The following is a 14,020-nucleotide window of genomic DNA, read 5'->3' on the forward strand; positions in this document are numbered from 1 at the left end:
GTTCAGTGGCACAGGCGCCTGCTTGGCAAGCGTGAGGTTGTGAGTTCAATCCCCAGTACCAAAAAAGAAAGAAAGAAATTGGAATTACAGACAAAATTTTCTTTTGCAAATAATAAGTTCTAAAATGGAATTAGCTGAACTAAGGACTGGCATAAGATGGCATGGCTTCCTGCACTGCCCACTCTGAAGCTGGTGAACCCCATCATGCAGCAGCAGAACAGCTGATTAAACTGTTTCTCAGGGCCTCTGGAGCCAGTCTTCATGTACCTATGAAGACTGGACCTCTGGGAGACATATAGGAAAATGGCAGGATGTTGGCAGTGTGATCTTTCCTGTAGCCTCAGTCAGGTCCAGCAAGAAAGAGACACACTCTGGTTGACTAGGGCCCATCTGAAAGCAGAGGAAGAAAATGGCTTGTTAGGAGAGGCCCTTTCTGCCTGAGGCCAGTAACTCTATATGGCTGAGAGTCAGATAATTAAGAGCCACTTCTGTGCTTCTAGCTAAAGTCAGCTCAAGCAGAGACAGGGAGGCTGGAAACTCAAAGGGAGAGCAGCCTGGAGGCTGGCAGCCTCTTGACTCCTTAGGCCCTGCTGTGCCCTCCCAGCACCACAGAGGTTTCCATTATAAGCAGCCTTTTGTTGAGATGTAGCCTGAGAAGGAAGAGGCAGAGCTCCGCTTCCAGCCCAGCCAGGGATTAGGATGGGCCTTGTGGCAGAGGCCCACAGTGAGGCCCCCGGAACCCTGGGCTCCCTGGATGGGCGGGGCACCTGGGCCTGTTGCTAAGAGACACCCCTCTTCTTGCTCACCACCACCCCAGGGACTTCATTCAAGAGTACTAACTTTGGATAAGGTCTTTAGCTCTGACTAATGTTTCCAGGGATGACAGAATACAAATTGACTGAGAAGTCTCCTAATGATTAATGGAACTGTATTACCAGAAACCTCGCAAACCTGGAAAGCAAAGGCGAGACTACTCACCCCTTAAAACTGTTCCTCCATGTCCCCTAACGTGCACCCCTTAATGCCCCGTTCATATGTGGCCACAGGACACCGAGACAGAGACAGCAGAAGCAGGCAGCTGGCCGGAGAGCCAGGGAACCTCTTCCTTGCCTTTAGTCAAGGGTGGGAACAAGAGGGAACATTTGTCCTCCTCTTGCCTCTTCAAGGAGACATTTTGTTCTTTCAGCTGTCTAATGTCCCTCTATCACGGTAGTCTGGCCACAAATTGAAAGGCACTGAGGGGCTAGCTTCCTACCTAACCAAACAGGCCTTTTGAAGGTCTTGAACTGGGGCTGAGGATGTGGAATGGCTCCTTCCAGATATGGGCCAGCCAGGTTCAAGTCTCGTGTGGAATGACTGCATTATAATAAACTGGGAAATATTTTTAAAATTACCTAGGATGGGTGGCTGGAGATTTAGCTCAGCGGCATAAGCACCTGTCTTGCAAGCAGGCAGTCATGAGTTTGATCCCCGGTACAGATAAAAAGAAAAAAGAAAAAATATTTACTGTTTTTACTGACCCCCAATTTTCTCTTGGAGAACCATTTCGCCCACTATGAATGGATTTGGATGGGGGACCAACCATTCACTCTAGAACAGCACATGTGACCCTCAGTCTGTCTCATTAGAGATCAGGTCCGTCATGCACATGTGGGCCAGTGTAGGCACCCCAGGACCTGTGCTCAGCTGGCAGGATAGGAGCCTGTGGAGCTGCTTGTGGCCACTTCTGACCTCTTTTGGGGAGAGAAGAAAAGATTCCTGCTGATTTCACTTGAATAGCTATATTCAGATGCACCTGAAACTTTCATCCAGGACTTGTCAGTTACAAGGAACAATGCATTTTTTGTAGCTTAAAACATTTCAGTCAGTTGCTGGTCTCCAGTAATGAGTCTCCAAGTGACCACAATGCCTCATAACGTCAAAATCAAATTCTAGACTTTCCCTCATCCACTCCTTTCATTTCCCTTTAGCAATGCCACTGTCCTCCCAGCCATACCACTGGCTATTGTGATTTTTCTTTTTTGAAACAGGGGCTCACTATGCAGTTCGGGCTGGCCTTGAGTTCATTTTGTAGTGCAGGCTGGTCTAGAACTTGCAACAATCCTCCTGCTTCAGCCTCCTGAGTGCTGCAATCACACTACCACGCTGGGCTTCCTACTGGATTTTCTTTGGAATACTTTTAATCCTTTTTTTTGGGGGGGGGCAAGACCCAGGGATTGAACAACCAAGGGCCTTTGCTCTGAGCTATATCCCCAGCCTATTCCCCCAACAAGTTTTTGAGGCAGGCTGGGCTTGAACTTGCAATGTTCCTGCCTTAGTTTCCCACAGTGCTGGCATTATAGCTGTGTGCTACTATGCCTGGCTTTAGTTGCTCTCTCCTTGTCCCTTGCTCTCTGAGGTCACACCTCCTCACACCTGGGATGCTGCCCCAGTTCTCTTCCAGTCTCTGTAGGTGCCAGACCCCTCTTTCTGCAGATGATTTCCCGCTTAGACTCCATCAGTAATTCTCCATCATCTACCAACTGCAGCTGAACTTCTCTGCTTCACTCTCTGGCCCTACTGTACTCTTACCAATTTAAAAATGAAAACACAAGGGCTGGGGATTTAGCTCAGCGGCATAAGCCCCTGCCTTCAAGCATGCAGTCGTGAGTTTGATCCCCAGTACCACCAAAAAAAAAAAAAAAAAAAAAAAATGAAAACACAACTGCTTGCATTTCTTTGATTACCACGGTTGGACATTTTTCCATACACCTGTCAGCCATTACATCTCTTTGGTCATTTGTACTACTTTGTTCATTTCCACACTGAACATTCAACATTAGCTGATTGATTTGCAAAAGCTTTTCATAATATTGATCCTTATTTATATACTGCAAATGTTTTCTCAAATATGCTGATTGGCTTTTACTTTTGTTTATGGTTTTTATTGATATACTAAAGTTGTTTTTTTTTTTTAATATCAGGAATTGAACTCAGGATCAGGCAGGACCAGAACTATTTGCCAGGCAGGCTCTTGTGCTGCTGAGCTATAGTCCTGGTCTATACTAAAGTTTTAAGGTATGGTTTAGTAAAAATCTTTATGAGTTCTGATACTTACGAAGTCTGTTCCTACCCAAAGATTATATTAGTTATGTATATCTTCTTTTGGTATTTGTGATTTCATTATTTTAAATTCCAGATTTGAAAATAAAAACTAGTACTTTAAACAAATAATCATAAACTGATCAGAATTTAATAGCATGCAAACACTTTCAGGATATGTAAGTGTCTTTTTTACATTTGGATTTTTAATCCATCTAGAAATATCTGGTGTACATGATAAGACAGGGATCTAAAACAAATGAATTTTCATTATGGACATTTCCATATATATTCAAAGATGAAATGTTGTGATGAGCCCTATATACACATCATCTAGATTCTACAATTAACAATTCATGGCCATTTTCCCCCACAGCCTGTGGTACTGGGGATTGAACTCTAGGTTTCATGCATGATAAGCAAGTACTCTGCCACTAAGCTACATTCCTGGTCCTTTTTATTTAGTTTTAAATTTTGAGACAGAGTCTCATTAAGTTGCCCAGGTTGTCCTCAAGTTTGTGGTCCTCCTGCCTCAGCCTCTGAAGTAGCTGGGATTAACAGCGTGTGCCACACTTGGCTTCTTGGCTAGTTTATTTTTCTTCTGCATGCTGCTCTTCTGCTTCAGACTTGTGCACTCCTGACATTTGGATTCTTTTTAGAAAATCCTAGATATATTATTTCAGGCACAGATACCTTAGGCTTAATTTTCTTTGTTAAAAAAATACTTGGTAATTGCTCCAATCTCATTATCTTTTGGGTATATTGAAATCTAAAAGCAGCCTTGAGAAGTAAAGCCAAAAGACGGTGCTCTGAAAATCCAACAAAATAAAATATGAGAGAGAGAGAGAGAGAGAGAGAGAGAGAGAGAGAGAGAGAGAGAGAAGAGAAGAGAGAGGACACACAGAGAAAAAAATTACTAAAACACTACCAGGTCCAACTCTTGGCCTAAATTCTAAAAATCTGAATGAACTGAATGTTTTTCTAGGAAAATATAAATTATCAAAATTGACTCAAGAAGAAATAGAAAATCTGAACAGAACAGTAACTATAGAGAAAACTGATGAAGTTGGCAGAGTGACAGCAGATACTAGAGCTCAGTACACACACAGACGCACGCACGTCGCACACACAGCTGTTCAAGAACAGAGTTATCAGGGCTGAGGATCTGGCTCAGTGGCATAAGTGTCTGCTTGCCAAGTGTGAGGCTGTGAGTTCAATCCCTGGTCCAAAAAAAAAAACCAGAACAGAGTTATCCTGTAATAGATGGTGAGCCTCATGTCAGGGCACCTGCATGTGCCTGTCCTTCCCCACTAAGTGGTACACAGGTCCTTTCCATGGGTAGGTCCCTTTTAGGGCCTTAAAAATGCCCAGCCTTCTCTCTTTGCATGTACTTTGTATCTTTTTATTTTTCTTTTTTGCTTATACATCATCCTGTTAGCCAGGATCTGTGATCAGGCGGAAGGAGGTGCAGACCTGTGGATACATGTGCAAGGTAGAGGGGAGGCTTCTGGGGTCCAGGTGGCTCTTTACCCTGCTCCAGCCCACCCTACAGTTTCCCTCCATCTGTTAGAGCTGAGGCATGACTATGAATCACTCTTAGAAACATTTTTGTTTCAGCTCACACACCTCCTTAGCATAAGTGTGAAATTTTGCCTGAATGCAAGCAAGAGGGTGATGGGGATAGAGGGTCAGAGAGAGAAGAGGAAACAGACAAATACAAGTGACATGTATTCAAATTCCAGCACAGTCCTGTATTGTGAGCACTGTTGCAGAATGGACAGATTTTCCTTGGATTCTAGCTTCCCCACTCAGCAATCTCTAGCCCTAGCACCTGTCTCCTTTTTCAGCCTGGTCTCACGACTTTCCAGACCTGCCACACTTCTTCTCCCATCTGTGATGCCTGTCTCTGCTCTTTTCAAGTCCAGTTCAAGGTTTTCTTTGGATATGATTCTATGGGCTACACTAATCAGAGGCTGTGTATTTATTTACTAATTGATCGGCTTTCATGTGTGTTTCACTTCTTTAAAAGACCATTTCAAATGTGTCAACTCTAGCTCTTTTTTTTTTTTTGTTGAGACGGTTTCCCTATACAGTTCAGGCTAGCCTTAAACTTACTTTGTAGCCCAGGCTGGCCTTGAACTCACAGGGATCCTTCTGTCTCAGCCTCCTGAGTGCTGGGATTCCAGGTGTGTGCCACCACACCTGGCCTAACTCTTAACTCTTGTCTACTGTCATATTCTCACTTGTTGACATGGCCAGAAACACAGATGATCTTAAACTTCTATAGCTTTCACTGCCACGTGGTCACTAACAGTTCCTACAGTGGAACTGTCAGCCAGTCTTCACTTTCTGGTCACAACATCCTCTCATCCTTTCTTTGGTGAGTTGCCCCTGTCTACTCCATGTGGTTCTGGCAGGCTATGTTACCGAGCAGGGCACAGTACATGACTCCTGCCTGGTCAATCACAGTACTCCCCACCTCCCTGGCCACAGTGACAGCCCCAGAGGTGGGAAAATTCCTTAAGTAGAGCCGATACAGCCCTTCACTGAAGTTTCACCAATGAAGTCTGAGGGGTCCTCTTTTCATCCTGGGATCACATGCTGGATGAGGAAGTGATTTTTATGGTTTGTGGACTTCCGCCCACCACATGGAGAAAGTCCATATATGGGGAAGGGATAATGCGAAGGCTAGGAATGAAGCTGAGCCAAGAGCTGCTGAGAGTTCTCATACTGTTGAGAACTTGTGTATGGTCATAGCTGCTTGGGTGCAGTTATACCCAGTTATTTAAATGGTAAATATCCTTTTTGCTTAAAATAGTTGAGGTCATTTCAAATCATGAGTCCTGACAGACTCTCTCAAATCTATATTTCTAGCCTAGCATTCTCACCTAAGCTCTACTCAAACATTAAACATAACACTTACTAAGAATCTATTCTATGCCATAAACTACACCAGGCGCTGTGCTAGGTGTGTTGAAGACACAGATAAACAAGATCCAGTCCTTGTCTTTAAGTAACTTGTGATCTCCTGGGGCAGACTGATGTATTAGATGATATGTCATAAGATGAACATTATGCAAGTAGCTGGCACAGGATTCTATACTTAACTGAGCCTGAAAAATTGAATGACTGAGAACTCCCAGAGGTGGTAGAATGCAAGTTGACTCTTGAAGAACAAAGCAGAACTGCCAGGTGAAAAGGGGCAACTATAAGGACATAGGGGGAAAAAAAGCATTCTGAGCCAATGGGGTGGGGTGTACAAAGACAAGAAAGTGCGAGTATGCTTCCCTTAGAGAACTAAAGTGTAAGCTCTATAAAGGTAGAGATATATGTGTCAATCTCTGCTATACTGTCCTAACACGTTTAAAGTGCATGGCATGTGATAGGTGCTCGATAACTGTAACAGACAAGTGGATGGCAAGAACTTGACCAGACTTCCAGAAGGCCAAGCTAAGGAAGAGTTGCTAGAACATTAGAAGTAGAAATAATTCAATTTTATTGTTACAAGTACTTTCGATGCTGGGGATTGAACCCAGGACCTAGTGCATGCAAAGTGTGTGCTATACTACTAAGCTACACCCCCAGGCTAGAAGTGGAAATTATTAACCAGCATAGCAGAAGCATGAATGGAGTGAAAGATGGATGTGGGAGTAACAAAGGAAGGCAAATAAAGAAGGTCTGGTGACAGAATGACTATGGCAGGAGGGGAAGGGAAAGTCAAGGATGAATCTCAGGCCTCAGGTTTGAGTTTTGAGCAACTGGGTAGATGAAGACATGGCTCAGTAAGTAGGAAAATGGAAAAAGGCAGGTCAGATTTTAGGGCAGATATTACAAGTTTGGTTATGGATTCCATGAGTCTTAGGTTCAAACGGGCCTTGGAAGTAAAGTTATTTGGTACAGGCCATGCAACACAGAGTGTAACATACAGGTTTGGCAAGTGAAGCATAAAAAGCATATATGGCCAGGGAGAGGGAAAAGAGAGAAGAGACACAGACAGAGACAGAGACAGAGACAGAGACAGAGAGACAGAGAGAGAAATCGATTCTCAGGGAGGCAGAGAGAGAACCAAGGAGAACTGATAGCAGAAATGCAAATTCTGACAAACCTCAGGGAGGAGAGGATGTGAAGGAGGGAAAAAGTGGGCAGCGGTGCAATAATGCTGACAACTCCTATAAGAGAAGAAATGGAACAGGCCCACTGGCGACTTTCAAGAAGGCTTCTTTGAGGAACCCGGCTAATATGGGTTGAGAAGTCAGGTCAGGCAATGAGTATACACAGAAGGCAAACTGAAGGGGAGGAGGCAGCACAGGAGGATTTAAAGCATTGTTCAGGTAATAGAGATGGGCTGGGTATGATAGCTCCCACCTGTAATGCCAGCTACTCAGAAGGATGAGGCAAGAGGATTGCAAGCTCAAGGCCAGCCCAGGCAGCTTAGTGAGACCTTGTTTGAAAAATGAAAATAAAAAAGGCTGGCACTCCCTGGGTTTGATTCTCAGTATAAAAGTCAGGAAAAAGAAAAAGAGAGTCCTGAACATATTTAAATCCTTCTTAGATATAATCTAATTCTATTCTTTACCAGTACTTATACTGCTCTAAGGCACAAATGACTCAATGCCTCAGACCTGAAACTGATAGTAATTCTTTTTTTAAAAAGTGCTTTTAGAAGCCAGTAGAGAGGGGGCTGGGGATTTAGCTCAGCGGCATAAGTGCCTGCCTTGCAAGCATGCAGTCATGGGTTCAATCCCCGGTACTGATAAAAAAAAAAAAAGAAAAAGACAAAAAAAACTTTAAAAAGGAGCCAGTAGAGAGGCAGAGAATCAAAAAATAGCATTTTTTCAATGCTGGTAGCTCAAAGCTCAGTATGGCTAGTAATGAACTCACAGTACTTCCGTACACATCCTTGAACTTGCTTTTCATGCTTCTCATCGCAACCAACAGCTCATCTGCTCAGCACCCTGGAGAGCGACCCTCCGTGGCATTTCAGTCAGTTACTGACCACACTGTCTTCTAAACATGGGACTCTACTTCTTCCCTTTCCTATACCCAGTATCCAAGTTCAGCACTAAATCTTCTTCCACCTGGACTTCATTCTGTCTGTCTCTACTTGGCATCTCTACTCTTCCAGTGTTGAATTCTCATGGCTTCCAAAGTTTTACTTTTTAAATTTTTTTTTGCCAATATGGACCCACTTGTGTTGCTTTTACTTTAAAACAATCTCTGAAGGCTACCATATTTGGAAAGGTAAAATCCACCTGCCAAGCTTTTCCAGCTCTGCTTCCCTCCTACACACATCCTCAGTGAGTCCTGTGTGGCTTTTTTGCTCTACTTTAGGTACCCTCCTATCCTCAAGTCTAGACCGACTCCTTTTCTTAGGACTCCTTTCTCCACCTGGTGAATTCTGCAGGTCCAGATCAAATGGCACTTTTTCCACGAACCCCCTCCCTGACCTCTTCATCCAGTTCCAATCACATCATAGCAGGAATCACTCCTTACTATGACTCTTCAAAGATTACAGGTTAGTTCTTTCCTTAATATACACTAGAGGGAGAGAGTAACTGATTCATTCTCACACATATTAGACATCAGTATGTCTCTCTTGGAGATCGAACTCATGACCTCATGCTTGCCAGGCAATGCTTGTGCCACTGAGCTAAATCCTCAGCCCTAGACTTTAGTATGTTTGTTAGAGAAATCACACTGACTAATGGACAAACTAATTTCATGTAATGAAGCACATTCTGCTACTCATCATCACAAAATTGGATAAAATGGTTACAATTAAGTGAATTCCAGAATCAGCTTGGATAACACATGCTTTCCTGTCTCTTCTAGTGACTTATTGGAGGCGTCAGAATGTCTTCTCAACACTATGGCTCATTCTAGCTGAGCTTCATGGTCTGAAGCTTGTTTGCTTCATTCTATCTTATCTACCCAGTAAAGGATACCCACAGGACTCACACCAGACACTGGGTATATCAAAGCAAAAGACAGCTGTGTGATGAGAGTACTTGCAGCCTAATAATCAAAGCAGTGGACATTTATCTTGTAAGGATTATGGTCAGATGCCATGCTAATCATTTGTCCTCACAACAATGGTGCCAAGTAGGTAGAGTTTTTTCCATGCTAGGATAAGGAAACTGAAGCTCAGAGTGGCCTAGTCACTTGCTCAAGGTCAGTGAGGACCCCGGCAGATTGTTGCTTTGGGCTCCACCAGTAAACTGTGCCTCTCAATATGCTTGCCTTATGTGGCCCTGTGCCATACTGACTCAGGGCTTGGCCATGTGTTTTCCTTTGGCCAGGGAGACATTAGCAAACCGGATGGAGGCAGAAACTTGATAAGCAGTGGTACCTTAGAGTTTTCCTCTTGGGATACTCCCTTTTGGGATCTAGATGCCAAGAGAAACTCAGGTCAGAGTACTCAATGACCAGAAGCTATGTGTGGAGAAACCTAGAGGATGAGAGGCCACTTTGATGTTCAACTTCTGTCAGTCTCCTAGCTGCTGCAGCTGTGAGAGAGATTCCAAGTAGGAACAGCAAAATCCATAGCAACAGCCATAACCAATCCATAGACTATGAGAAATATAGTAATAAGTCATTGTTGTTCAAAGTCTCTAAATTCTGTATTGGTTTGTTACATATAAGTGAGTGCCTGAAACTCTGACAAACTAGAATTTGAACCCACTACTACCTGACCAATCTCTTAATCTTAACATTATGTTACTTCTGGCTAGGAGTAGAGTATCATACCAACCCTGAAATATTCACCGATAAGCCCACAATAGTACTCAATGAATATCTGTTGAATGAATAAATCTTTAGCAGAAAGGCAGAAAGATCTAGGGAATTCTAACGCAGGATAGCAATCACCTTTCAACAGCCATCACCACATTCTCATAAATATTCGTATACAAAATTAACATAGGCATTCTTAGATCTAGAAACAACTATGAATATTTTCTCTCTCCTCCCCTCTCTCCATCTTCATTTTCTTCCATCTCCCCCTCCTCTTTCATATTTAGATAACGTAAAAGTTTGAAGTTAGTGGTTTGCTTTTGAATGGTTCCTGCTCCATCCTCAAATCTGTCCCCAGCTTTCCACCATGTCCGTGGGATTTTCTTTCCCTTGCACTTGGTTTCCAGGGCCAACAACTTTCTTCCTCTTTCCATCTAAAATCCACATGCAGGAAAGGAGCAGAAAAGGTGGAAATTATAGACATGGGGGAGGAAGGTTCAGACGTTATTAAATGGATTTACAAGTAAAAGTAATGAAGCCCTAAACTGGGTGCTTTGAGGAGGCACGTACCAGCAGGTGGAGGTATTCTAAGGATGGGGCAGCAGCTGGAGATGTCTATACCCTGACTGTGCCTATGCAGTTGAAGAATAAAGGAATGCCCCCTGTCTCTCTAATTCCTGCTGACCTCCTAAAAACCCTGGGCTCTGGCTCTGTGGCCCCAACACTTGTACCTGCAGAATAGTCATTCCAACCTGGTGAAGACCCACAAGGATTAGTGCAGCCAGTTCTCTGCTTCCTGGTTGTCCTGACACCGCCTTTTGCATTCTAAGGTCTCCTCCTGTTCCAGCAAACATGCACACACCTCCCAAGGTCACACACACAGGCTCCAGCACCTGGATCCCACATTCAGAAAACCATCTAGGTCCTTTGCTGCAAACTCAACCTAAAGGAGAGAGAGGAGGCCCCAGGCACTACTCAAAGACAGAGTTCAGGCAGCACAGGCACAGTGACAGTCTCTCTCTCTCTCTCTCTCTCTCTCTCTCTCTCACACACACACACACACACACACACACACACAAACGCAAAGCAATGCAGCGGGGCCCACACATCCAGAGACACTATGAACACAGTCATCCCCACAGACACTGGGGTGTGAGGAGCCAGAACCAAGCGTGCACACCCATGTACACCTCCAGAGCATCACACGTGCACACCGGCACGCACCGACACCCGCACAGGTGTCCGGCCAGGCCTCAGCTCCAAGCCCCTCCCCCACTCCCTCAGGAGCAGGTGGGAGGGCTGGGGTTTTGGGGGGGCTCTCCCTCCTTCATCCTACTGTCCCTGGCTTTCCGAGGTCCAGTGTCCCGGTGGGGTTCTGAAGCCGCCCCCGCCCCCAAACAGGATCTGGGAGCGACAGGCTGGAGGGGGGAGGGGAAGCCTGGTCTCAAACCGTTCTGATTTCAATTCCTTAAATTAACTCCTTCCAGCCTCTGCCCGGGCCTGCCCAGAATCCGAGTAGGGCGGCCTCGCGGGCCTCGGGAGGGCAGTAGGGAGGAGGCGGGGAAGGAGGCAGAGACTGGGGTCCTCCCCGCCTCGCCTCTCCCGGAGCGGTCCCACAGTACGCCCGCGACTCGCCCTTACCTCCTCCACCCCGTGGCGAGGCCAGGCACCGCGGCCCTGGGTGGGGGTGCAGAGGCAGCCCCCGCGTGCCAGGTCCAGACGCAGGGCCGCCTCGGGGCCTCGGATCGCGCTCCCCTCTGCAGCCTTGGGTGCCACCGCTGCTAGCGCCCCCGCCTCCCTTTCGGGGCCCGGGCGGCCGAGCCTTCCAGCCAGTCGCAGCGGGAGGGGCGCACTAACGGGGTGGGGGAGGGATGGAGGAGGAGGGGAGGGAGGAGGAGAGGGAGGAGGGGGCGCGCGGTCCGAGGACAGCCGGGGAAGGGGGAGGGCGGCGGCGCGGAGGTGGGGCGGAGCCGGCCCCTCCTCCGGGGCGGGCTTTCAAACGAAAGGGGGAGCGGCAGAGGCAGCTAGGAGCGACTGCGCCGGGACCCCACGTTCTCCGCTGAAGGTGGCTTGGGTGGGGGAGGGGTCCGCGGCGCCGCCCTGAGGTTGCAGAGACCGCCCGCGCCGCGCTGCTCCCGGGCACCGATCTTCCCGCCTGCAGAAACCGCCCACGGCACTCACTTCTCTGCCCCTGGCACCTCCAGCGGTGGCTTCTGCTGCCCACCTTACTACACCGCGAGGGCCTGCACTCTTCTGATCCGAAGTCTACACAACCGCCCACCCTAGCGATCTGACCGAAAGGGGACAGGCAATGCGCCCTGGTTCTCAAGCGTCTTCTTGAGCAGCGCGCCTGGGTCGTGCACTTGACAACCTCTGGTCAGACGAAGCCTTCCCAGAGTCCTCTTGGAATGATCCTCTCTTGGCGGTGTTCACGGCTGGGTTAGGTCCTGAAACGGGCCAGGACTCAATCTTGCATTTATGGGGTCGCTTTGAACGTGTCTCTCCATGTCACAAATAGCCTTCTGAACACAGAAGGAGAGGGGCAGGGAATGTGGCCCTAGTACCCTTCCAGCCAAACCCACCCACCACTTGATTAGTATAGAAACCAGGCTCCACAGGACTGGAGCACCTACAGTGCCCCCACCCTTAGTTTAAGGCCTATTCAGCTGGTGATGCAGGAACAGTCTGGCTGTCCTAAGCTTGGAGGAAGTAAGTCATCAGGGCTGGAATGGGCCTGAGAAAATACAACGTTTAAGAACAGGGCTGAGCTGAGGCTTGGATGAGGAAAAAGAAAGATGGTATTTTAACCTAAGGGTAATGCATGGGCAGAGCTGCACACAAGGCCTTGAGGGACAGTCAGACTGCAGCAAAGGAGAAATCCAACTTAACCCCAGGATTCTCCAGAAAATTTGAGGCTGTTGAAGACATCTACTGACCCTATCCCACTCCTGTAAAGGTTGGAGACATCTTGACACTCTGTGTCAAGAAGGATAATTAGTAAACTTGTAAGACATCTTTGGGGGAAAGGGAAATTTAGTAAGGACTGGACTAACAGGTCAAACCTCCCACCTCCCCATGTTCTCTTCCTTTCTGTAGCTCCTGAGTTTTACTTCTACTTCTTCTCCTCCTCCTCCAGGAAGTCTTCTTAAATTGAGCAAATGAGAAATCACTTCTCCTGAAACTTAAATGCTAATAATGCCTATGAACCACGCATCATGCTTAATCATTTTATGCATATCATTTAATCTTTCTAATAAAATCTTTCAAGTAAAACATGATTATCTCTGCTTTGAAGGTGGAAAAGCTAAAACTCAAGAGCTCAACAAATGGCATGATGTGGTTTTGAACACAAGCTAGTCAACTCCAGTCTGCTCAACCACAGAATTCTTTGTCATACTTTTGCTACACTTAATGAAGGCCACTGAACCTTCTCCTGTCAAAATGCAAATTCCCTAAATCCACTTGTTTTTTCAGGTAGCCAAAAGTAGCTCTATATTGTTTTGGTTCCACTTTTGCTGTGATAGTTGTCCTGACTCAGTGCATCCTGTGAATGTGTGGAAGCAACTGGGGGCAGGCTGCATATGTATATGTGTGCTTTTGTGCACGTGTATATGTAAATGCATGCATGCACATATATATGCAAATTTATACCTGTGAATAAGCATGTATACAAAGGATCATGTATGTGAATGCATGTGTGCATACCTGAATGTGCATATGGGTGTGCATGAGTACATATGACTGTGTGCATGTATGTATTTATATACATAACCAAAGGCATATGTATTTGTACATGTGCATATGTTCCTGGGAATATGTATGTAGGTCTGCATGTGTGCATGTACTTATGTGTGAGCATGCTACATTTCATAGACAACAGTTCCTGCTTGGTTGTTATGGGAACCACAGTTCTAAAAATGTTAAACTGAATCCCACTCCATGTAGGCCAAAGAAAAACCGAGAGAGAGAGAATGAGAATATGAGGCTGACTCTGACTCAGTGGAAAGCCCATCACATCTGGGGTCCCAGAGGAGAGGCAGAGACTTGCCGGACAGGCCTGGACTAACTAGAAGCATGGCCCCACTCTACTCATGGGGCCCCATAGTTGGACCAGCCTTCATTCTGTTACATTGCATCTTCTCTTCTCTGGTGTCATGCTTCCCAGGCATATTCTTTCTCTTCTTCCCTATTTCTTACCCTTTTCCTT

At 46.1% G+C, this 14,020-nt stretch overlaps 1 protein-coding gene across 4 annotated transcripts in view; it reads right to left on the reverse strand.

Annotated features, from left to right (window-relative positions):
- Positions 1 to 14,020, reverse strand: part of Fbxo41 (F-box protein 41) — a 36,979-nt gene that overhangs the window by 16,176 nt on the left and 6,783 nt on the right. Inside the window, exons 1-3 of one of the 4 annotated variants that reach the window (XM_063229589.1) lie at positions 11,455 to 11,847; positions 1,395 to 1,436; positions 268 to 390 (exon numbers count right to left, since the gene is read on the reverse strand). The exons of 1 other annotated variant lie outside the window; for it this stretch is intronic. The gene's annotated coding sequence lies outside the window, so the exon portion shown is untranslated. Of the gene's footprint in view, positions 1 to 267; positions 391 to 1,394; positions 1,441 to 11,454; positions 11,848 to 14,020 lie in introns of those variants that run through there. 2 more of the 4 variants (XM_005003353.3, XM_003468994.5) reach the window with 2 other exon arrangements.

This window comes from Cavia porcellus, unplaced genomic scaffold (assembly GCF_034190915.1).
Source record: "Cavia porcellus strain 051 isolate PalLab524CR breed Dunkin Hartley unplaced genomic scaffold, mCavPor4.1 scaffold_18, whole genome shotgun sequence".
Lineage (NCBI taxonomy): Eukaryota > Metazoa > Chordata > Mammalia > Rodentia > Caviidae > Cavia > Cavia porcellus.